General features: G+C 36.5%; 1 protein-coding gene across 2 annotated transcripts in view; it reads right to left on the bottom strand.

Moving 5' to 3' along the window:
- The window catches only part of LOC136838534 (neurotrophin 1-like), a 68,962-nt gene that overhangs the window by 18,917 nt on the left and 26,289 nt on the right, over nt 1–23,756 (bottom strand). For both annotated transcript variants that reach the window (XM_067103633.1, XM_067103634.1), the window contains exon 2: nt 10,606–10,643. The gene's annotated coding sequence lies outside the window, so the exon portion shown is untranslated. The remainder of the gene's footprint in view (nt 1–10,605; nt 10,644–23,756) is intronic.

Genomic DNA, 23,756 nt, shown 5'->3' with positions numbered 1-23,756 from the left:
TCTACAGGAGGAAGGAGGTGGAAGAGGAAAGTTCTTGTCTATTAACAAGAAATCTCCAACAGGTGTCTCTCGTCACCTCGAGCTGCTTTAAACCACTTCCTGGTTTCCGTTTGCTGTCACTTTTCCCTACAGTGGTACTGGCGGTCACTTAAACTAAAAGTATTTAGTAATATATATATATATATATACTATGTAGATTCGTCAATTTTTTTATTTACTTTTATATCTTTTTTTAACTACTTCATAACACAAACTATAAAAATGATGAAAAGATAACACCATAGTACGACTAAAAAACCTTTATATACTGCATATATGTATATTAACGATTAAAAATATTAATAATAACGTAAAATAAAAACACTGAACATAAAATAAAAATAAAAATAAAAATAAAAAAATAAAAATACTGAAAATAAAATAAAAATACTGAACATAAATGGTATAGTTTTAAACATATAAAGAAAACTGACAATATTCTTCAATGATGAACTGCAGCCTTTTGTTTAAATCCGCTGCTCACTCGACTTCCTCAGATCCTATCCGCAAGCCACTAGCTCAATTATCAACCCTGTCTGACATCTCTTTTCCCGTGTTGAAAGTAAACAGCAAAGTGTTGGCGCTTTCTTTTATGTCGTAACCTTTTCAAGGGCAGGCTGAGTACGGCTTCATCGCCCCGCCACCCCCAGCTTTCTTTGCAATAATATCCACCGTCTCCCCGTTTATGAACAATGTAGGTGTGGCCATCAAGCGGAAGCTTTCTTCTTCCTCTTCCTGCTGGCGAGAATTCCAGTGACTTAAAAGAGCCTCAAATCTGAATATGGCCGCATCGACGTCTAGGGATCCCGGCTAACGTCGGTTCAAACGAGTGACCAAACGATTGGTTACGCATTCTTTCGTAAGCTTCCAAATTTAAATGAGAAAATTTAATATGAAATTCTTTCATTCGATGTCTCGAACCCGTGGCATGAAACCTGGGCTAAAACTCCCCAGTTATTTTTTGATTCTGCTGGTTGACATGCATGGAATAAGCTGGTTTAACTTTACCTCTTGCAAATATTTTCTTTCAATAAGCTGGTTTAACTTTACCTCTTGCAAATATTTTCTAACACATTCATGAGCATCTGCTGCTTATCTCCTCTCTGTCCAAATTAATACATTAGCATCTGCAATTATCAGCCAGCCACATCCTCGTTTACCGCAGTTAACCACAAAGGGGGCCCAAAAGGAAGTAAAAACTTCCTGCATTCTTTGTTTTTGAAAGTTTCTCGCACGCCTAGCCTCAAACCTAGGTTAGTAATAAGTTCTCAGCAAAGTTTAGGAATGCTGGGCATTGTCAATACTTGGATGGGTTACCACCAATAAAAGCTTGGCCTAGAAAGGAATACCTTATGGTGCTAACCCAATATAAACAGGGGTATGGTGAATCTATCCCACACACACACACACACACTATATGTGTATATACATACATACATATATATATATATACACACATACATACATACACACATATATTATATATAGTGTGCGGATGGAATCACATACACCTGTTAATGGGGGGTTAGTACCATAAGGTGTCCCTATTAGGCCTGGCTTTTATTGTTGGCTAACCATCCAATAACTGGCCATGTCCAACATTCCTAAACTTTGCTGAGAACTTATTAGTACCTAGGTCTGAGGCTAGGCGTCCAAGAACTTTCGAAAAACAAAGAATGCAGGAATTTTTTTTTTCTTTTTTGGCCTCCCTTTGTGGTTAATTGCGGTAAATGAGGAGTGTGGATTGGCCGATATTTGCAGATGCTACTGTATTGATTTGGACAGAGAGGAGATAAGCAGCAGATGCCAATGAAAGTGTCAGAAAATATTTGCAAGAAGCGAAGTTGTCCAGTCAATTTCTTGGCTGTGTTGCTCTCGGTCTGGCCTTTCAGGTTTTTCCCCATTTTAATTAAGACACGAACAGGAGTCAGTCATATCCGCTTGATTTGTCTTTGCGAATCTCATGAAGTCCCAAATTTCAACATGACTGCAAGCTTGAAGAATTGGCGAGCTTCTGACGGCTCTTAACCTCACTGAATTGCATTTTTGCCGGTGATTCGCAATGCCTTGAATCTGTGCATAATTATCTTACTCCTTAGGATTTTTTTTTTTTTATTAAATTTCCTGTACTCTCTCTCTACACGCATCACACACACAGACACACAAACGTATATAAACTATATATATATATGTATATATATATATATATATATATATATATATATATATATATATATATATATATATATATATATATACACACACATATATATATATATATATATATATATATATATATATATATATATATATATATATATATATATATATATTCAGATTACTGCCTACCCCACCGCCAAATCAAAGTCCTTCAAAGAAGGCACCGTGCTTACCCCATATAAAAATGGGTATAAAAGCACGTTAAAACGAAAGAAGATATATATATATATATATATATATATATATATATATATATATATATATTCGAGATTACTGCCTACCCCACCGCCAAATCAAAGTCCTTCAAAGAAGGCACCGTGCTTACCCCATATAAAAATGGGTATAAAAGCACGTTAAAACAGAAAGAAGATATATATATATAAATATATATATATATATATATATATATATATATATATATATATATATATATATATATATATATATATATATATATATATATATATATATATATATATATATACATATACATATACTGTATATGTACTGAAATTCAGTTAGATTGACCATAAAAGATCGGGAAGTCTTCAAGCTACCAATCATGCACAAATTCCAGAATGCGTGATATTAGCAACGACAAATCAAGCGGATGTGACTGACCCCTTTTCGTGCCTTCAAATGTGAAAAAACCTGGAAGGTGCAATGAGGCACAGTATGCAAGAAGTAGAGCAACACAGTCAAGAAATTTATACGGTAAAAGAAATGTGATGAGACCTCATGACGATGTGGAATTGATTCTGGATTAATATGATAAAATATGGGTTGCTGGCCAAGCAGAAATTGTGGCTGATCAAGAGAACTGGGTTGTCAGTCTTCGAAACTTTTAAATAGAACGGGACCGAGGCTGGCGAACTGACGAAAACTGAACGGCTGATACGCTGTCAAGGCTCACTGTGAATAAATATAAGGGAATCCTTGGAAAAATCTACTCTTTGCTTCTTTATAACAACAAACACTGATATAGAAGTGCCACTCACAAAGGGTTAAGAGTTAAGAATTCACGATGAAAACATTTCACAAAAGGAAGGACAATTAACAAACAGGACAAGAATTGTTAATAAGAAAAAATTTAACAATAATGTAACGCTAATAGCTTATAACACGAAAAAAATGAGGAAAGGGTAACAAATGAAGTTTAGAGGACTGTTAACAGATAACCTATACATAGACAAAATACTGAAAAATGTTGTGTTGAGGAAAGCTGAAAGTGACAAAAGTAGATCAAATTATATATTATACATATATTTATATACATATATATATATATTATATAATATATATATATATATATATATATATATATATATATATATATATATATATATATATATATATATATATATATATATAATTTGATCTACTTTTTTCACTTTCCTCAACACAACATTTTTCAGTATTTTGTCTATGTATAGGTTATCTGTCAACAGTCCTCTAAACTTCATTTGTTACCATTTCTCATTTTTGTGTTATAAACTATTAGTGTTACATTATTGTTAAATTTCTTATTAATGCCACGAAGAAAGCGAAACGACGGAGTGTTGCTAGGCCTTTCGACATACTGTCCTTCACTTATATTGTATATTCACGTTCCATATTTTCGTGATTCAGTTATATATAGATATATAATCTCCCTCCGCATTCTCTCAACGTGAAAACACCACCTTAAAAACTTTCCATGAATTTCACTCACTTCGCAAATCTTCAACCTGACAGCCTCTACCCTTTTTCTCTTATTTCCATTCAGCGTAAACACTTTTCACCTCTATATCTGAGGTGGCTTAACAATTCTTTATTGCAGTCTAAATTTTGCTCAGAAACAAGCATTACAGAGTGTGAAAGGATGAAGAAGTCTTCTTGATTTTATATATACAGCTTGACATAACTATTGTACTATATAGTGTATCCTAATGCAATATTTTCTTGGTGCAAGATGCACTTGCCTACAATAGTAGGCAAGTACGGTGGCTAAGATCATTGCACATGCAATCGAGAAAGCGTACATTGTTGTTGGGGGCAGCCTTCCAAATAATCCGGAAGTGGTATTTACATATATGGTGCTTCTGTGTTATTTTTGTTTTCGTTAGACCTTTCACGTTAAGCAAGATGTTAGATTACAGCAAAAAGACACTAATGAACGAAATTCAAGTTGTGTGCGTTACAGACTCAACTACTTTTAAGGGAAGCAAGTCAAAAGAGCTCAAAGCAGAAAAAGCATATCAGGATATCCTTTCGCTTATGTATGCAATGGAATGGAATATAAACTTGGGGCCAAAGGCCAAGCGTTGGGACCTATGAGCTCACTCAGCGCTGAAAGGGAAACTGAGAGTAAAAATGGTTTTAAAGGTACAATGGGAGGAAAACCTCGCAGTGCACTATGGAGCAATTGTTGAGAGAGGATGGAAAGTAAAATGGAAGAAAGAAAATATGAACGGAGGTTTAGTAAGAGGAATGAAAGGGGTTGCACCTAAGGGGCGAAGGGACACTGCAAAGGACCTCAAGCAATGCCTACAATGCACCGCGTGAGGTTTTGCTCGTTTAGTTAAAAGTTTTTTTTTTTTTTTCCAGAGCTGTTGGGTGAGAATGTGGGATTAGGTAATACCGCAGATTAAAGTACCTATGCCAGAGTCCCAAAACAGACTCACAGTTCATGCAACTCCAAAATGCGCTCCGAGTAGAACAAATCTTTTAAGACCAGGCAGTAAAAAAAAATCTTGGACAGTTTTATTGCCAGCAGACATATCCCCAACTGAATAGCGAAGCCCCAATAGAGAGAGAGAGAGAGAGAGAGAGAGAGAGAGAGAGAGAGAGAGAGAGAGAGAGAGAGAACTGTAGACCTCATGAGATTAGCCAAGAAAAATCAAGCGGATATGACTGACTTTTGTTCGTGTCTTAAAATGGGAAAAAACCTGGAAGGTGTAATGAGGCACAGTACGCAAGAACCTGGAGCAATATAACCAAAGAATTTAATCTATAAAAGAAATCTGATGAAACCTCATGACAATGTAGAATTGCTTTCAGAATATGGTAACATTAGGGTTGCTGGCCATGCAGAAACTGTGGTTGATGGAGAGAATTGGGTTGTCAAAGTTTTGCAAAGTTTGTGTAAAACGAGACCATGGCCTGCGAACTGTGGATAATTGAAGCATGGCTGATATACTGTAAAATTGACGACATAATCCAAAAAGGAGTAGCTCAGTGTGGATAAAATTCAGCCAGTACTAAAGATGGGGAAAATGATCACTCGCTGACAATTGGGAAAGCTTGCTATTGATGACATCACTGAGGAAAAGTCATCTTTGCAGGAGAACATACCGATAAAAAAAGTGTCACTAGCAAAGAAATGGGATACGAATGAGTTAGGATTCATGAAGTAAATAGCTATTTTGAAAAAGGAAATAGTTATTCGTGAGTAAGAGAGATAAGTTACCATACTGTAATGGTATCAATCCATAAAGACGAAAACACACGAAAGAACAACAAATGAAGTGGAGAGGTCTCTTGAGATAAGACATTGCAATTAAAAGGAAAGGCTTAACAGAGATCAAGAAAGTGTATAAAGACAAAAGGCCTATAATAACAAATACTGACAGATTTCATGTTGAGGAAACGAATTGACTCAAAAATCAATTCTAGGCAGCTTTTTAAGATGAGAAATCAAAGAAAATTCACAAAGGTGTCCTTGGATTCTGTTCTGAGATACCACTAAAGTGCACGAGGTTACTGACAGGGGAACTGTTCGCTACCAGATGTGAAAAGGGAGACATCTGACAATATAGTAAACTTATGAGAAAATGCTGTCAAGCAATTTCCCACCTGAACTTATCAAAAATGGAAGGCTGGACAAACCTCCGGCCAAGTAAGAGGGGAAAACAGCGAAAAATACATTACATTAAAAACAAATGACGTAAAAAGCTAAAAGCAACGTCATTTAAAGTAAAAAAAAATTCCTGGAAGCAATTTGAGGGAAAACCACTGTTCAGCAAAGTTAACACTATTTAAAGCAGAAATGGAAAAAATATTAAGCTAGAGAAATGTTAAAACATTACGGAAATGTGGTTATAACTGATTAATATGAAAAAAGATATCGCAAATACGCAAATTCATCATCAAGAGTAAATTTAGTATTACATTTACAATTTATCTGTGAGAAAATATACGCAAACATACCGCTGGCTGTATGTACTCTGGTCAAGCACATTAATAATAATAATAATAATAATAATAATAATAATAATAATAATAATAATAAAGTCTTCATAGCCAAGAACCGATAATGAAGGTAGTTACAAAGCCAAGCACATACATCGAACGTCAAGAATTTCCACTCAGTCGCATCGGCTCGTACTCATGATTACGTCATCCCACACCAAATACACGTACAAAAAGTTACCCATTCAAGCTACAAAACAATTTCGTAAACATGCCGCTTAGATGTTAATTTTTACTTCAAACTGTGAAGCTCAATTTTTTTTTTTTGTTATAAAGTTATCATGTCGTTAGTGACTTCCATTTGGCAAAAAAAAAAAAAAAAAAAAAAAAAGAATGGATCGCGAGGCAATTTTAGTCTTTGGACTTTCGAATTTTTGCACATGGTTCTGTAATCCTTAATGCGCACGTCTTTCACAAGCTTTCTCTTCTCATAAGACTTTTGAGCTTACGTATCATCACTGCATTTTCCAGGCAGTTTGTTCCTTTTACTCTACACACAGAACTGCTGCCATATTTAGAGCTATGGAATCACAAACCTTTCGCTGCCTTCTCTCGGTCATGGCAATAAATATGCGTTGCTCTGGCGTCAAGTCAGTCCTAAAATTTTATTCTCGACCAGTGAAGTCTTGACCAAAAGGAGTAAAATACAGCTATCTGTGACCAAAATAGATGTAACTAAGCAAAAACAGCGATTAAACTAATAAATTAGAGCCCGCTATTATCCTTATACTGTAGGAATGGAATACAGAGTTTAGGCCAAAAGTTAAGCACTGGTACCTATGAGGTCATTCAGCGCTGGAAAGGAAATTGAGAGTAGATAGGTTTGAAAGGTGTATCAGGAGGAAAACCTAGCAGTTACACTATGAAATAATTGTTAGGAGTGTGTGGATGGCAAGTTGGAAGAAAGATATGAATGGAGGTACAGTAAAAGGAATGAAAGGGGTTGCAGCTTGGGGCCGAAGGGACGCTGCAAAGAACCTCACGGGGTACACTGTAGGCACTATCCCCCTACGGACCCTTATACTATATATATAAAATATCTTTACCTGCCAAAACTACAGAAGTACCAGGTCTTTGGTGATTCCATTACTATTCGGCTCTATATGCACACGAGTTGAACTTTTTCCAGTCATTGTGTTAACGCAATCTGCGCCCTCAGCAAACATAATATGCATTCCGTGCCTGCATTCGTTCGTTTTCGTTCGTTTAACTGCATACTTGCCGTCATTCAGGGAAAGGTAATTTAAGCTGACATTACCTCTCTAGATTCTATTATGAATAAGTTTACCTCTTGAATAACATACCTTACTCATTGTTTCCTAAAGTCGATGCATGGCTTTTTTCACAGGATACATAGTCACTCTTGTTACATTTTAGCTATTGCTAAGGTCCAAATGTGACTGACTTCTTCCCAAATCTCAAAATCTCCCAAAAACACTAGATCTGCAGACGTCATCAACAGACGATTGCATTGTAACCGGAACATTTTATCGCCACTAGATATTTTCAATACTCAACCTGACTATAATTCTTTTTAAAGAGCAAGAGAGTTTATAATTCTCTCTTTGAGATAAACTGCCTTGAAAATGCATATTCGAAAGTTCGGAGAAAAAGTTGGAGAGAAAGGACTAACGATTTTGAACAGAATGGGCTTAGTGTCTGTGTTTACAAGACAGGGGCGAGCGGCACTACTGGGTGGATCGACGTGCTAATGATGAGTCCCCCTTGAGGGTATATGAAGAGTAGTGACTTCCAGTTCTCAGCAAGTCTCTATGGATGAGGATGCTAGCACCACTCACTTCTCTCGATTCCCAGCTGAGTCGAGTGGTGGGCGGAACTCCAGAAATTAAACTAAAACCTTGTAAAAACAAGCACAGTACTCTACCACTGAGCAATAGCACCCCATATAAATACACACACATATATATATTATATGTATATGTAGAAGTATATTTATATTTCATTATATATATGTGTATACATATATTATATATATATATATATATATATATATATATATATATATATATATATATATATATATATATATATATATATATATATATATATATATATATGCGTCAGAAACCCTTTATATACAATGTGCAATTCACCTGTCTCGCACGCATTTTCACGCAACATGAATTGTAAGTGCCATTCCTTTCCAATACTTCTTTCACACTATATATCCAGAGCTTTCCATGGGTTCCTCTCCTCCCTCCCTCCCTCCAAACACTTCCAAACTGAGCACTTTCCACTAACCTACCGTCCTCCGTTCTTTCCACATGATCGGACCATCTCGAACACTGATCCATCCATTCACATACACTAATTTTACCACTTGTTCGTGTCTCCACATTTCTCACCCTTTCAATTCTTCAGTAGAATCTTGGGAAAATACTTGTAATTAAACATGGGTAATTAGAGCTATGAAACACCTGTCCATGGGAGTATCTACTCAACGGACAAAAGGACACATTAACAATAAAGAATTTGTAACAATACATTTGTACTACCTAACATGTGTATTAATGGTTATTTTCTTTGTCGTGAAACCATTTATTTGCACAACCATTTTCCTTCTTTGATGATGCGAACAGAATTTGGGAGAGCATCGAATGCTGACTTAGTCCATTTAGAGAAACGGCTTCGGGTTGACCGAGTGAGTCTATACCATGAAGCTTCCCGATAATCTAGAATACATGGAGGTAAAAACAACTTAACAAAAGGAAATTTTCTGGCACGTTTTAGCATCTTAACGCCACGATAGTCAAACTTGTCAAGACCAAATAAGTCTAGAACACTTGAGACTTCCGCGGCCGGGAAAGAAATGCGGAGGAATGCCCCTTGATAGGAAAATAAGTCAAGGCTGTATACAGAAATATCGTACAGTTAGCCTGTACTGGTATAGCTGCATTACGAGATCTATTCTAAGAGTAAATATTTCTCCATAATTTAATTGGAAAACAATAAAATTTAGGTGTTTGCTAAGTCTTTGGCACTTAATACATTTAACAGCTATTCTTTACTGTATCTGATCAACATCTGTCAGTTTAAGATCAGAAAGCTATGTGAAAACAGGATGAATTTTTCCTCCTATTAAATAAATAAAAAAATAAGGGTTAACTTTATACAAAAATCCAATAAAAGCAGGATTAACAACAAACGCAAGCTCACCCATCAAACTTTGATAAAAAAGGTAATTTCATTTATTAAGACTTACTCCGGAAAACCATGGACAGTTTTCCCCGTCCACCCTCTCTCTCTCTCTCTCTCTCTCTCTCTCTCTCTCTCTCTCTCTCTCTCTCTCTCTCTTACGACGCTAGACGGTAAGGCTACATTAATCATTCACTAAACTAATCAGTCACCTGAAGGCCTTTCTCTTCAACGCAGCTCGTGCTTTACATCACTAACTACATCATCACGACAAAAGTTCAGACAGAAAGCTGGTCATTATCTCCTTCCTAAACATGTTCAGTCCACTGACGATGCTCTAATAGAGCATGAGTCCTCATTACAGCTCATCATTCCTCACGCTTGATCGACCAGAAGCGTGAGGTGCCAGTGACGAGTCTGTTTTCCCGAAGTCATTCCTAATAACGAGAGAGCAGCTGATGTTTTCCGATCGACGTTTTGCTCTTCTTCTTCTTCTTCTTCTTCACCTGTCTGGAATTTCTGGGAACTAGAGGAGAAAGTCTAATTCGGCTCTTATATGCTGTGTCGACTTACGACTTCGCTATTGATGCGTGTAAGGGAGATAGAGAGTAAGAAGCCGTTTCGAAGCTGTAAGTTAGGTGGTTCTTATGAAGACTAGCATAAAAACTGTCCTTGTTTAGTGTATAACTAAAGCAAAAATATCTGGGGACGCATCGGCACGCATACAAACTCACAGAAGATAGGAAGCTTCAATGAACACTTGCCAAGCTGGGAAAACAATGCTACATCAGGAATGTGGAACTACGTGTGTTAAATGCCTTTTACACATTTGTGTAAAACTCGGCTGCGTGTTACACCTTGTACTGTAAGATGATGCGAATCTTTAAGAAACAAACATTTAAAAATAAGACATCACCTGTATCAGTTTTAATACATAAAAATCATAACACTTCAGCTTACCTGATACTAACGGATCAGTAGGTCAGTGGATTAAGGACCTGAAACACAAGAAGAAAAATTTCAGTAAAAGCTAGATGCTCACTACTAAAACGATTGCGTTGATGATAAAACATATAAAAACAAAGCAAGCTTTTTTTTGATTCATGAAAGTTTGGATTTATGACCTGGCACTGGAATCATTTAACTATCCAGTACTATGAAGTAAACTGTCAAAGCAAATTCAAGGAATTAAAAAAAATTTCGTATATTCTTCAGAAATAAATTGCGGGTCTTGAGTCTTAACTTTGCCCTTTTCAATGATATTTGGCTCACAATTCTTTTCTTTGCTTACATTTTCACCCTTAAAATTGATCTAACTTCTAGCAATGAGTCTTTCGTAAACTCATCACCCAAACGTCAAAGCTTCCCTTACTGGAGCCCTCAACATGCAAGACATTGAGATGCCCCTCACCACTCACAAAGTTTTGATTTTTTCTTGACTTTCGACCGTCAAATCAAATGCCTTGCTCTCATTTTTCATGAATCTCTTTTGCTCTCTAGGATGCTGGTCAGGGCTAATTGCATTCGCTCTGGATATCGATAATTTACCATCTCTCTCTCTTCCCTTTTTACAAATTTTTAGAACCCCTCAGTGCATCCGTGTCCCCTAATTCGAAAAAAACTCGTCCTTTGCCTCTTGTGTCTACCTAATCCATCCTTTTTTATTTTGGCTTAGACCAGACCAATGTATTACTTAGCCTTTATTTTGAATTTTTGCTTTAGAGAATCTAAAACTACCCACTATATGCAAAACAGAAGGAATGTGTTATGTATCGACAAATATACAAATAATGAGTCACCAGGCTATACAAATCAAAAAAAGAAGCCGAACATACGAGAAAGAGGTCAAATTGATCAAACTTGCAATCTCGCCCCATATCTGTCACAAAAAAATCGAAGACCCTACATCAAACTCAGGTCATTTTCGTAACACTTGTACAATTTCATCCTATGCTCAAATTCATGATTTTCCTAGTTTCTTTAGCGAACCCCTTTGACTTATATTTTTACAATTCTTGCATTTCTATAAAAAAAATTTTCCCAATAAGTTTGAAACTAAATCGAGTAAAAAGTACGAAAAAGTAGTGAACTTCTGAGTGATAAAACATTGATTATGACCGCATAACGGAAAGTATCTGAAGATGAAATGTTTCTCGAACTAGAAATTTCATAACACACTCATCTGAGCCTCGACTATAATTTCCTCTTTTTATTTGTTATCAATGATTCTCTGATGTGTTAAGAGTGCGATCTCTCTAGTTAATGACACAAATCAATCAGAAATATCAGAAATATGAGAAGGGAGAAGTTACCTGTTGGCTATGAATAACATAAGAGTACATATAAGTAGAAGGTCACATACATGAACCTTGAGGATAATTAACAAACTGCTGACGTATGCCTATGCACAGGACAGTGCACACTTCAGGATGTTATCGGAAAACTCAATAACAATACGTACATCCAAGGTCATTAAACATTATAATTTTACAATTTCGGTTTGCAGTGGTTGCCTGCCATGGGTATAACAATTCTAGGGGAATCACTATATAGCCACGAATGAATGGTATTTCACTTAAACAAATAAGAAATTAAGAAATCCTCCTGATTAAAAAAAAAATGAGAACTGAAGAAAGCCAAAAACAGGAAACGTCTAATCCTTTAAAGTCTGGAACTAAAACGAAATACACAAAGTTCCCTCGATTGAATCGTTTCAAAGAACTAAAAGTTGCTCCGTCACAGTGGAAGAAAAAGACCATAGAAAAGTAGCATTGCAAGGCAGAAAGGAAAACATCAGCCCTGGGTTACCGATGATAAACATTAGGCTGCCAAACACTCCCACGATCTTGCGTAAACACTACCCACCACTACACTACAATTTATAGCAATGTCTCATGACCTAAAGCGCTGCACGTGAAAAGCTACGAAAAGAAAAACACGAAATTGTTTTCGAGAGAAACGTGACAAATGACAACGCACTGTCCTGAAATTACAGCATTTTTCTTGGCTTTCATTTCGATAACACAACAGCTACTACTTGCAGACACGACGGAACCGTCGCGGTATTCACGTGTGGTTTCTGTAGCTTCCGCTAAGAGTTTCATAATTTGTACTTACGAATTCGCGTGGAATGACTTGGCAATTTAAAAGCGGGTAATAACAACTTGAAGTTTTAAAAAAGAAATACACGCATCTATAAATACGTATGTATGCATATTTCAAAACAAGAAGCTGTTTTCTTTAAAAAGCGGGCAAATGACAAAACAGTTGTGACTTTCATTCTTCCATCTACGAGATGATAATATACACGACACAGAACATCTCTGTTCAGCCCACAATTATGTTGCCCTAACATGTTCTCTTACTGACGAGATGGAATTAATCATTCAACCAACGCCCGCCTCATACTCGTAATCATCGTCATCACGCATCCAACATTCTAGAAGTTAAATTCTTTTCCTTTTGTCACTTGTTCGTCGCTTCTCTCCCATACAGTGCCCGCTGTGTACTACGATTATTAAGGCAGTACGTCCATTCTTCTGTTATAACTCGATTCTTATATCCAAGGTTTGACAGCTCCAACTCCTCAGCTATCTAGTCGAGACTGGGTGCGTCTCCCCTTGCAATTCCTTTAAATCTGCTGGGAATTCCCGCACTTCTGTTCTTTAAAGGTAGACGGTTTCTCGTACCATGAGGAAATACATCTCTTACTTCTCATGAAAAATTTTTCTGGTCCTCTACAAATCAAGTTCTCAGCAACTCTTACAAACCCATTTTTTCCTCTTTGTCTTGATGAACCTGACTTTGCTCTCATAACTTTGCTCTCATAATAAAGAAGCAACACATTTCAGCTTTTAATTTTCTAGGTGACTCTTCTTTCAACGACTGTTCATGTTACCTCTCTAAGCCCTAACCCCCCTTGACATCTACTCTCTCTCAGATCTGTGATGTTATTTAAATATTAGCAAGGTATCTGGCCCTGACTGCATTTCTATATGATTCCTAAAGGAGTTTGCAGTGGAGTTGGCTTATATGCATTACAACCTTTGCGCCTCTGTTAAATGTTGTATTTGACAATGTATATCTCGGTAAGAAACTGGTTCAACTCATCCCAAAGGGTGACCACTCCGATACTTCCAACCACACTGCCATTGTTTCATATTTTATCAACACAAGTGTTCAAAAGTCTAATCATCTCTATCTTTCTTGAACCCTGAATTGTTTTTTTTAATAACCAGTATAGACTCCCATAGCTTAGATATCCTGGCCACCTTTCCTATATACCTGACATACTCTGGGCGAATTCAGTGAATAATTTGTTGTCATTTAATGAGATATTGCAAAAAGTCTGGTATAAATCTGTGTTTTCTATGACCCCTGCTTATGATTTTACTTCTTTGTATAAAGTTATTTATAGCGATTTTTCTTACCATCACTGAAGGAACAATCATGTCCTCGGGGTTCTGTGGAAAGACTAAGTCACAGACTGCTATATTACTGGTACCGATCTGTCTGAAAGATCTTTCAAGGCTGGAAAAAATGACAGAATCTAAGTAAAACTGAGGGAAAGGTTGCTAACAGGATGAGTTGCCTTAGATTCAAAGCTAAGGAAAAAGAAAACCATCAAACGCAATCACAAAATGACTGCAATATCAAAGACAAGAGTTATAAACTAAGGTAAAACAATGATTACAGCAAGTTAATTCTGATTAAGAAGCCTGATACACAAGGCTGAATATTATAGTCTGTAATGAACAAACAGAAGCCATGAAAAGGAGAGATAAATGGCAGAGGAAAAATGTCATTAAAATATATGAAAGTATTATTAACAGCATAGGAAAGAACCATCGTATATTTACCCACCGGAAATAATATTACGATCCGCGGAAATAAAATTACGATCCGAGTGAAGAGAACAGATATAATCATCATTAACTGTCACTACTGCAAAGGAAGACTTTTCCATAGACCCAAAATGAATGGAATACAAGACCTCTTGTTGACTGAGCAGTCTGACATCGGGTCACATCACGAGATAAAGATGGCGATGTTCTGCGAGATGAGTAGCACATACTGAACGTGGACAACTACTACGGATTTTATATATATATATATATATATATATATATATATATATATATATATATATATATATATATATATATATATATATATATATATATATATAAAATCCACGAAGGAAATGGAAACACTGGAGTGCTGCGAGGCCTTTCGACTCTCTGTCGTCCTTTACTCTGCTACGTAAAAGGACGACCGACAGTCGAAAGGCCTCGCAGCACTCCAGTGTTTCCCTTTCCTTCGTGGATTTTATCTTTATTTATATATTCACCGCGTTCCATATTTTCGTGATTCAGTTATACATACATACATACATACATATATATATATATATATATATATATATATATATATATATATATATATATATATATATATATATATATATATATATATATACAATGTGGAAATTTCTAACTGAAACGAAAGCAATGAGAGACGGTGTAACTTATAACAACCCTTGTTACAACGACAAGAAACTCTCATTCAAATGAATCTTTCCATCGCTCGCAATGGCCGGAGAGAGAGAGAGAGAGAGAGAGAGAGAGAGAGAGAGAGAGAGAGAGAGAATTACACCATCCCCACCGTTGTTAGGGAAGTCCCCGAGTGCTATGCCGATGACCTGATGTATTGACAAGAAAGGAAATAAAACTTCCTCTCCTATGTCAACACAAATTTCATATAATTTGCTTCGGGTAAATTTTGTTTACAATAAATCGTAATCTGCTCCGTACCAAAGGATAAAACTAGCAAAAATTAAACTGGATAATTCTTACGACAAAATGGCGGATTAAACCTAATAACCTAATATTAATGCCCATTCTCTTAGAATAATCAAATCATGATTTCAGACAATCAATCACTCTGCAGTTGACTTTAAGTCTTACTATGCAGCACAATCGCATAACTAAGTTTTGAAAACAAAACTAAGATTCTCTCTGACACAACCGACAATGAAATGGGCACTGACTTGCTCATTCAAAACAAGAAATGTGAATAATCATTGCTGCAGACGAATCGGGTTACGAGGTATGGCAAAAGGAGAGTGGCGGCGTCGACGTCCCGTTAATGCCTGAAGCGCATCCCTTTGTGGCTGGAAGCGATTATCCAAAGAGGATCCGTGTGTGTGTGTGTGTGTGTGTGTGTGTGTGTGTGTGTGTGTGTGTTAAATTTTCACTGGAAATTAAAGATAAAGAATAAAGGAACATATTTCTTGAACTTTTGATTACTTGTTAGACAAAGGAAAATACGCAGATGCAAAGAAAATGAAAAACCATCCTCTGGACCTTTTGAAGTTCAGAAAATGTAAAGTCGTCGATATATAATAATAATAATAATTATAATTATAATAATAATAATAATAATAATAATAATAATAATAATAATAATAATAATAATAATAATTTCTGTCAGTTTTTGCAACAACCTTTAAGAGCATGAGTGTGTGCGAGGCTTTATGTTTATAAGCCTTATACACCGAAGACTCTGGGCCTTTGGTTAAAAAACAAAAAGCCCCACCAAAACTTAAAGTTGAATGCCCTTGAACAGAGCAGAAAAACATCCTTGTCATGTTTCTCTGTTAGAAAGCTCAGGGCAGGAGTTGCTCTATTTCAGCCCTCATGATCAAAACAAGACAATAACTCTAGTACATTAAGCTGACACAAAATGTCTGGATACTCTGCAGAGGGATAACATCTGGGGACCTTAATTTAACCAGTATTAGAATGAACAAATATTTCTATTCGGATTTTAAAGCTCTCTCTCTCTCTCTTATAAACACACAGCACAGAACATAAGCTTATAATAAACACAGCGCGCACGCACACTAAATCTGTACATCTATACCTTTCAATGTATCACCTTGCGGTCGGGAACTGTACAACTACTGTATGCTATCCTCTGGTCCCCGACTCAGTAACATGAGACTACCTTCGACTTGATAAAATTATCCTTAAAAACCAACAATAGAGTCAAATCTTTGGTCAGTGTTTCCCTCGGTCCTGCTTCGCCTCTGCTTATGACGTGAGTGTTTTATTACATAAAAATAAGTATTGTCACCTTCGGTTATACAACAAGCAAGGACAAACTGTGGCCTTATGACAAATCAAGCATGCTTCTCATACATCGCCTAATGAACTGTCAGTGACTGCCATGAAATTCCTTGTTACAAATTTTTAGGCTATTACAATGCCTATGCATTTCGAGACTATCAGAACCACAGTGAGAACTATCCGTTATTACCGTCTAAAAAAAGTATACAGATGTCACCTTCCATCCTTAGTTTCCTTTTGTAGCAAAAAAAAAAAAAAATTCTTATCTGCTGTTGACCATCTTCATTCTTAATCTATCTATTACTTCTCTTTACCATGCTTTTCACTTTTTACACTACAGACACTGTTTTTGCGGAGCCTTTTCCACTTTTCTTGTCTCTGGTCATAGCCAGACAGGACCGCTTGACACAAAACACCGTTTGCAATAACTGCCTGCGCAAGGAGCATGCTACACTCATACTTGGTGGCGACTAGTCAGCATCAGGAAAAAATGACAACGGATCTCTTCCAACAACTGTCCAATGATCATTTAAAGAGAATTACTTGCCTGGAAGGAGGAAGTACTTAGCAATTAACGCAATGAATTGGTCAAAAGAAATATTTTGCTCTTCCAGATGCAAACTGACATGAGGAACAGTGACTGACATAACCGTTTAATTCGCCATATCTGTCTGTTAATTCCCACACATTTCCTCATTATCTCTCTCTCTCTCTCTCTCTAAAAATTTAATAAGCACACGAAGTGCTGGGTTTTTTCGCAGGCTGCGATGATAGAATAAGTTTTTTTAATCGAAGGTTTTGAAAGTCTGAGAAAGTGAACACCTAACTGCTTTCTACGTTTGGGGGCAAAATCCGACTCACAATTAGAACACGCTCTTCTCGGTACGAATCCCGGATAACAGTTCATAAATTGATGAATATACTCCAGTCCTGAAGGGGTCTAACCTCCTTGGTCCACCAAACCGAACTCGCCCCCAAAACTACCCCAAAAAAAGGGGGACAATATAAGAGACTTTCTTTCTTAGATGACATCAAATACCGCTCCGAAAACAAAAGATGCTGAATCTTCCAGCAAATCTTCGAGCAAACAGGAGACGGCAAAGCGTTCCCCATTTGAATAAGTAAAAAATGTGCCGAAGTTTCTTCGGCACAATCGAGTTTTCTGTACAGCGCATAATCAAGGCCACCGAAAATAGATCTATCTTTCCGTGGTCTCGATATACTGCTGTATGAGCCGCGGCCCATGAAATTTTAACCACGGCCTATATCGTTGCCAGACGCACGATTATGTCTAACTGTAACCTTAAATAAAATAAAAACTACTGAGGCCAGAGGGCTATAATTTGGTATATTTTATGATTCGGGGGTGGATGATCAACATAACAATTTGCAGCCCTCTAGCCTCAGTAGTTTTTAAGATTTGAGGGCGGACAGGAAAAGTGCAGACGAAAAATGCGGATGGACAGACAAAGTCGGCACAAGTTTTTTTTTTTTTTTTTTTCAGAAAACTAAAAATGAATGGCATGAAGGAATGCTCAAAGTGAAGACATTTGTGTTCCAAGTTTCCAAGCCTCTTTGGGACTGCGAAGCGCTATAGGACGTGATGACAGCTTCCAGTGAGACTAATGATCACTCTAACATCTACAGAATAGGCAAGGCGTGGAGACATCCTTCGCAAGAAACAGAACCTGGCCAGCCTACGATAGACGTCCAAAAGACATAGATTACTGCCATCTGCAATGACCTAAATCCAAACTGCTGGCTGGCATGAACGGTCCAGCTTCCGAATTACTTACTCCCAGTCGATTACGTCATCTTTTTTCATAAAGTCTTGGGTGTTATTTCAGAATCCCTCCACCATCTTTTATTTCAAATATATATTCACCTCAAGAAAATATAACTGCAGAAAAAGCACACTGAAGAGAATAAGATAAGTTTATTGAGTGCTTCATCATACACGATTTCACCGCAAAAAAAAAAAAAAAAAATACAAAAAACAAACAAACACACACACACACACACACAACTATAGAGCAGCAAACTGTAACGTGCACATTTTTACCACATTGGCTTATGTACTACGGACAAACAGTGACTCTTGGGGCACAAAAACCATAACTTTTTCCTCCGCGTAAAGAGAGCCGAATGGTTCCTTGTTAAGAGAACTTTTAAACCTTTCAAACTTTCTCGGGAACAATTTTCCAATAATTCTTTGCTCAGGTTAGAAACGTTCATGCCAGTAACTAAAGACGTTAGTCTTCTAACCCTACTGTTTATTTTTTCTTAATGGGTTCCACAATCTTGAGATGACTTTTATGACTCACTTGGCCATAATGTACCTAAATATAATAGGCAAATATACAAATGACAAAGAGTATATTCTTTATATCTTACGTAAGGATGAAATACTTCCTGTTGTTATATATATATATATATATATATATATATATATATATATATATATATATATATATTATATATATATATATGTGTGTGTGTGTTTGTGTGTGTGTGTGTGTGTAGTATATATATACATATATATAACACATTTATATATATAGTACTGTATATATTAGCTCAAAAATGAAGAAAATGTTATAATCGAAGATTATAACATTTATGATATTTAAAAAAACATATAACCCATTTAAATAAAATCTGGCTTTTATTATATGTAATCATATTGCCAATCGCAATTACCAGGCATATATCAGAGATCATTTCAGTACAAACCATAACAATGCATCAGTTTCCATCAAAGATAAAAATACATACACAGTAAGAAATAATAAAACGACATCATCACTGTCTCACAATTCAGCAGCAAATTACGAGAAAATAACTGAATTAAAGTACAAGATATCGAAATAGGAATAAAAGAGTGTCAGCATGAAATTTCCTACTGGCCTCCATTAATGGTAGTACAGTAGTAGGAATTTCCCTTTGAAACGGCTCCAACGTTTCACGCAAATCCTGTTTATGCTGCCTTGAGAATGAAGAAGAAAACTAGGTCTCGATTTTGCCCTTGGGACGCCAAGAACCTACATTTTCAATGTTCAACTTTATAAACACGTCTCTACTTATTGCATGAGTAAATAACGTCAATACCTGAGCAAATGGTAACAGTACACAGCAAATTAATCAGTCACATTCAGATGGCAAAAGTTCTGTGTCAAGGAAAATTAAGGACAGTATTACGTCAACTCTACTCAGCTCTCTCTCTCTCTCTCTCTCTTCAGTCCGAAAGGGTATAGCGGTTCGTGAACCCGGTGCATACGAAGTGCCGTTGTTGCCCGGAAGGCCTCTGCCGCAAAGAACCGGTATTCTCTTCTCTCTCTCTCTCTTTCTCGCGCCAGTTAAGCCATCAGCGACAGACGCCCTTTTATCTGCTCACGTCCGACATTACAAATCACTTTAGCTCATCAACTGCTCCTAGTCTATTTTCGTGCAGTAAAACACGCGCACAAGCCGTTCCAAGTTGTCATTGTTAAATTAGAAGCAATTTTATCTCCTTTGTGATGTGTGGAGGCCTCGTGAATTCTTCACTGCATGCCTGACTCAGTTCAGTAGCTCAACGGCTACGACTCAAACAGCGCTCCAGTCAAAGGTTTCACGTCAACCACTACTAATGGGAAAAATATTAACGTGGATGCTAAGGATTCTTCTCATGGAACATTAACGCTCTTTACAATACTTTGCGTCCAAAGGTAAAATAGCATTCTTTGAATTATGCTGGTAATTCGATGATGATAACTGCTATAATACATGACTGATAACCGCTATAATACATAACTCGTAAGTTTATGATTCCATAAAAACCTACAATTAGTGAACGGAGGCCAAGGTCCAGTTAGGAAAGCAGCTGTTTGATGAGCCCGAAGTACAAGACAAATACTGTCTTACCAATGATTATTTCAACCAGCCGAGGTGAAAAACATCATGAATCATTGCGTCATGTTCACTCGTGTATCAGCTTAATAACAAAGTGCTTGCGTGATTATTTGTGTATGCACACAAATATAAACCAAGCTTTTGAATGTTTTTTGTTAATAAACATTTATGTACCAACTTGTATATGTTCTTCGGCCACCTGCGGATGAAATTAATCAACCTCCACCTTGGGTTTCAAGATTCTTAGAATCGATGTCCCCGAGTGAATGGTGAAACCCATACGTAAGAATCTACCGTCGTGACGTCATACTTGTTTATATTAATAAACTTTCGTGCGTATAGGCGAGTACACACACACGCACACATATATATGTATATATATAATTTATACACACATACACACACACACATATATATATATGTGTGTGTGTGTTTCTGCTCGCCTATACGCTCGAAAGTTTATTAATATAAACATTATACATACACACACATATATAATCATACATGTAGAGAGAGAGAGAATTTACTAGCCACATATACCATGTATCATTCCCAAAAATTCCCCAGTCAAAGGTGTGGCCATTCGCAGCTCCTTGCCCTATTTTTACTTAAATACCCTGAAATCAATTTCTAACTTTCCCTCTGTAGAAGTTCTCTGCTGATCGCAAGAAAAATCCCTTTATAAAAGCCATTTTTGGATGATGATATTATTTTCACATGCTCCACTTTTAGTTTTCTGTAAAAGAAAACTATTGTGCCAACTTTGTCTGGCCATCCGCACTTTTTTTTGTCCGCCCCTCAGATCTTAAAAACTACTGAGGCTAGAGGGCTGCAAATTGGTATGTTGATCATCCATCCTCCAATCATCAAACATAACAAATTGCAGCCATCTAGCCTCAGAAGTTTTTATTTTATTTAAGGTTAAAGTTAGCCATAATAGTGCTGACAACGATATAGGTCAGGCCACCACGGGACCGTGGTTAAAGTTTCAATGGCCGCGGCTCATACAGCATTATACCGAGACCACCGAAAGATTGATCTATTTTCGGTGGCATTGTTTATACGCTGTACAGAAAACTTGATTGAGCCGAAGAAACTTTGAAGCATTTTTTTACTTTTTTTTTTAATTGCTTGAATATTACTCTCTAGCATAGACATGAGTAACTTCCAATATCATTCGCAGTCTTTGAACCTGTGCTATAGCTTGATATAATTATTACTTTTTGTTGGTTTTATATATTTTTAATTTTGTTATCGCCCTCTCTTTAATCGGTTTCATTTACATTTTTAAACTTTCTTCTAAAAAATCTTTCTAATCAACTCCATGGCTTTTTGCTTGCCTCAAACGGCAGTACCTGTCATTTTAATAATAATAATAATAATAATAATAATAATAATAATAATAATAATAATAATAATAATAATAATAAAAGACTAATTCTATTTTGTAAAACTTGGTATGTTGTTAAAAATGCAACAAAAAATCTATAAGCTTGACTAGAACTACTGTCCTCATCGTCCGAGAGAACGAAACTAGATCAGAATTTCCATCTGGACGGGTTATTTATATCAAGTTCCTGCTTGAACTTCTGACTACTTGCCCAGTCTGGTTCGTTGCCGTTACGCTGACCATTTGCTACTCAATGAGGGAAGGGAAGGGGAGGAGGAGGAGGAGGAGGAGGAGTAGTTTGTTCCCTCTGAAGATGACGACAGTAGGCCTCTTAAAGCTCAAGAATTTAAAATGTGTTTTTAACAATATACCGAGATTTATACACAAGAAAAATGGTCTTATTTCACCCTCATTTTTAACAGAACGTGAATTTTCTTCATAATAATAATAATAATAATAATAATAATAATAATAATAATAATAATAATAATAATAATAATAATAAGGATGACTGCTACAATAAAGCATCATTTTCTTAATATAAAAAATTCTCCAATATAAAGGCGTTGCACTAAATAAAGTAAAATCAAATGATTCCAAAAATAATCCGGTAAATTTTCACAAAACGGCCCAGCCAGAAATTTAAAACGCAGACTCTCTCCTATTAGAAATTGAAGTGATTGGAAAGAATTCGATCTATATTTCTCTCGGAAGTCAACAGTTCTCGAGCTAATTCCTCGCCTCTGGGTTAGGAGTTTACCTCAAAACCTACAATGAAAAAAGGCACACTTCCTTTTATTACAATACAACTTGTTTATTTACCTAAATAAATGACAAATACTATGCATCCTACGCCGTACCTAATCAGGAAGGGGCCTTCGCCAGGCCACCCCATTACTATTGCCGAAAAGGGGGGGATACATCACAGGACTTGTTAATTAAAGTACCCTTTTCTTACCTAAGGCGAAGCGTTTAAGCAAATCATATCAAATACTGTCTCCCCTGCCGTACTTTCCCCGGGAGCTTCGCACCATGGACCATCCTTTGCTGAAAAGGGGATACTCTCCAACCTAATCACCATTAACCTGACCAAGGATCCGCTTCACCTTTCCCAGAAGCTAAACAAATTTATGTCGGCTCAAGTGCAGTAATTTTTTATGGTATGTAGGGAGAGAGATATATATCCTATGTTATCTAAACCAATCTAGGACAACTTAACCGCTGTAAACGTAAAACCCTAATGAACACTGAAGCAAAGTGTGTTTCCCACGTGAAAGATTTAAACTTTCGTACAATACAATGTTTTCAAAGGCTGAGAACTGAAGCGCGGGTTTGTTGAGCTTTATGTCAATTAAGACTGATACGTCACGATGTTAGGAACGAGTACTAGGAATTTTTGGAAGCATAGGCCACAATCGTGTCTCATGAATTGCATTTTATAAACGTGAACGTTACAGATTCTACGCGTTTTCACTTCTTGTAGAAAAGAATGTTCTGAAAACACATGAACGCAAATATCCCAAAACCGACAAAAATTCCGTATCCTCACTGTTATATATCTGATATACTTTATGAACCTACTGTCACTCGACCAAATAAACAAAGAAATTTTTATACAAATACCCTTAATGTGAATGTGACATATGCAAAATCGCCATGAATATTGGATAATTTCCCATACAAGGGTTTCAAGCTGCAGA

Source organism: Macrobrachium rosenbergii, chromosome 5 (genome assembly GCF_040412425.1).
Source record: "Macrobrachium rosenbergii isolate ZJJX-2024 chromosome 5, ASM4041242v1, whole genome shotgun sequence".
NCBI classification, from domain to species: domain Eukaryota; kingdom Metazoa; phylum Arthropoda; class Malacostraca; order Decapoda; family Palaemonidae; genus Macrobrachium; species Macrobrachium rosenbergii.
Note: the sequence above shows the minus strand (reverse complement) of the source record. Positions and strands in the feature narration are given on the sequence as shown.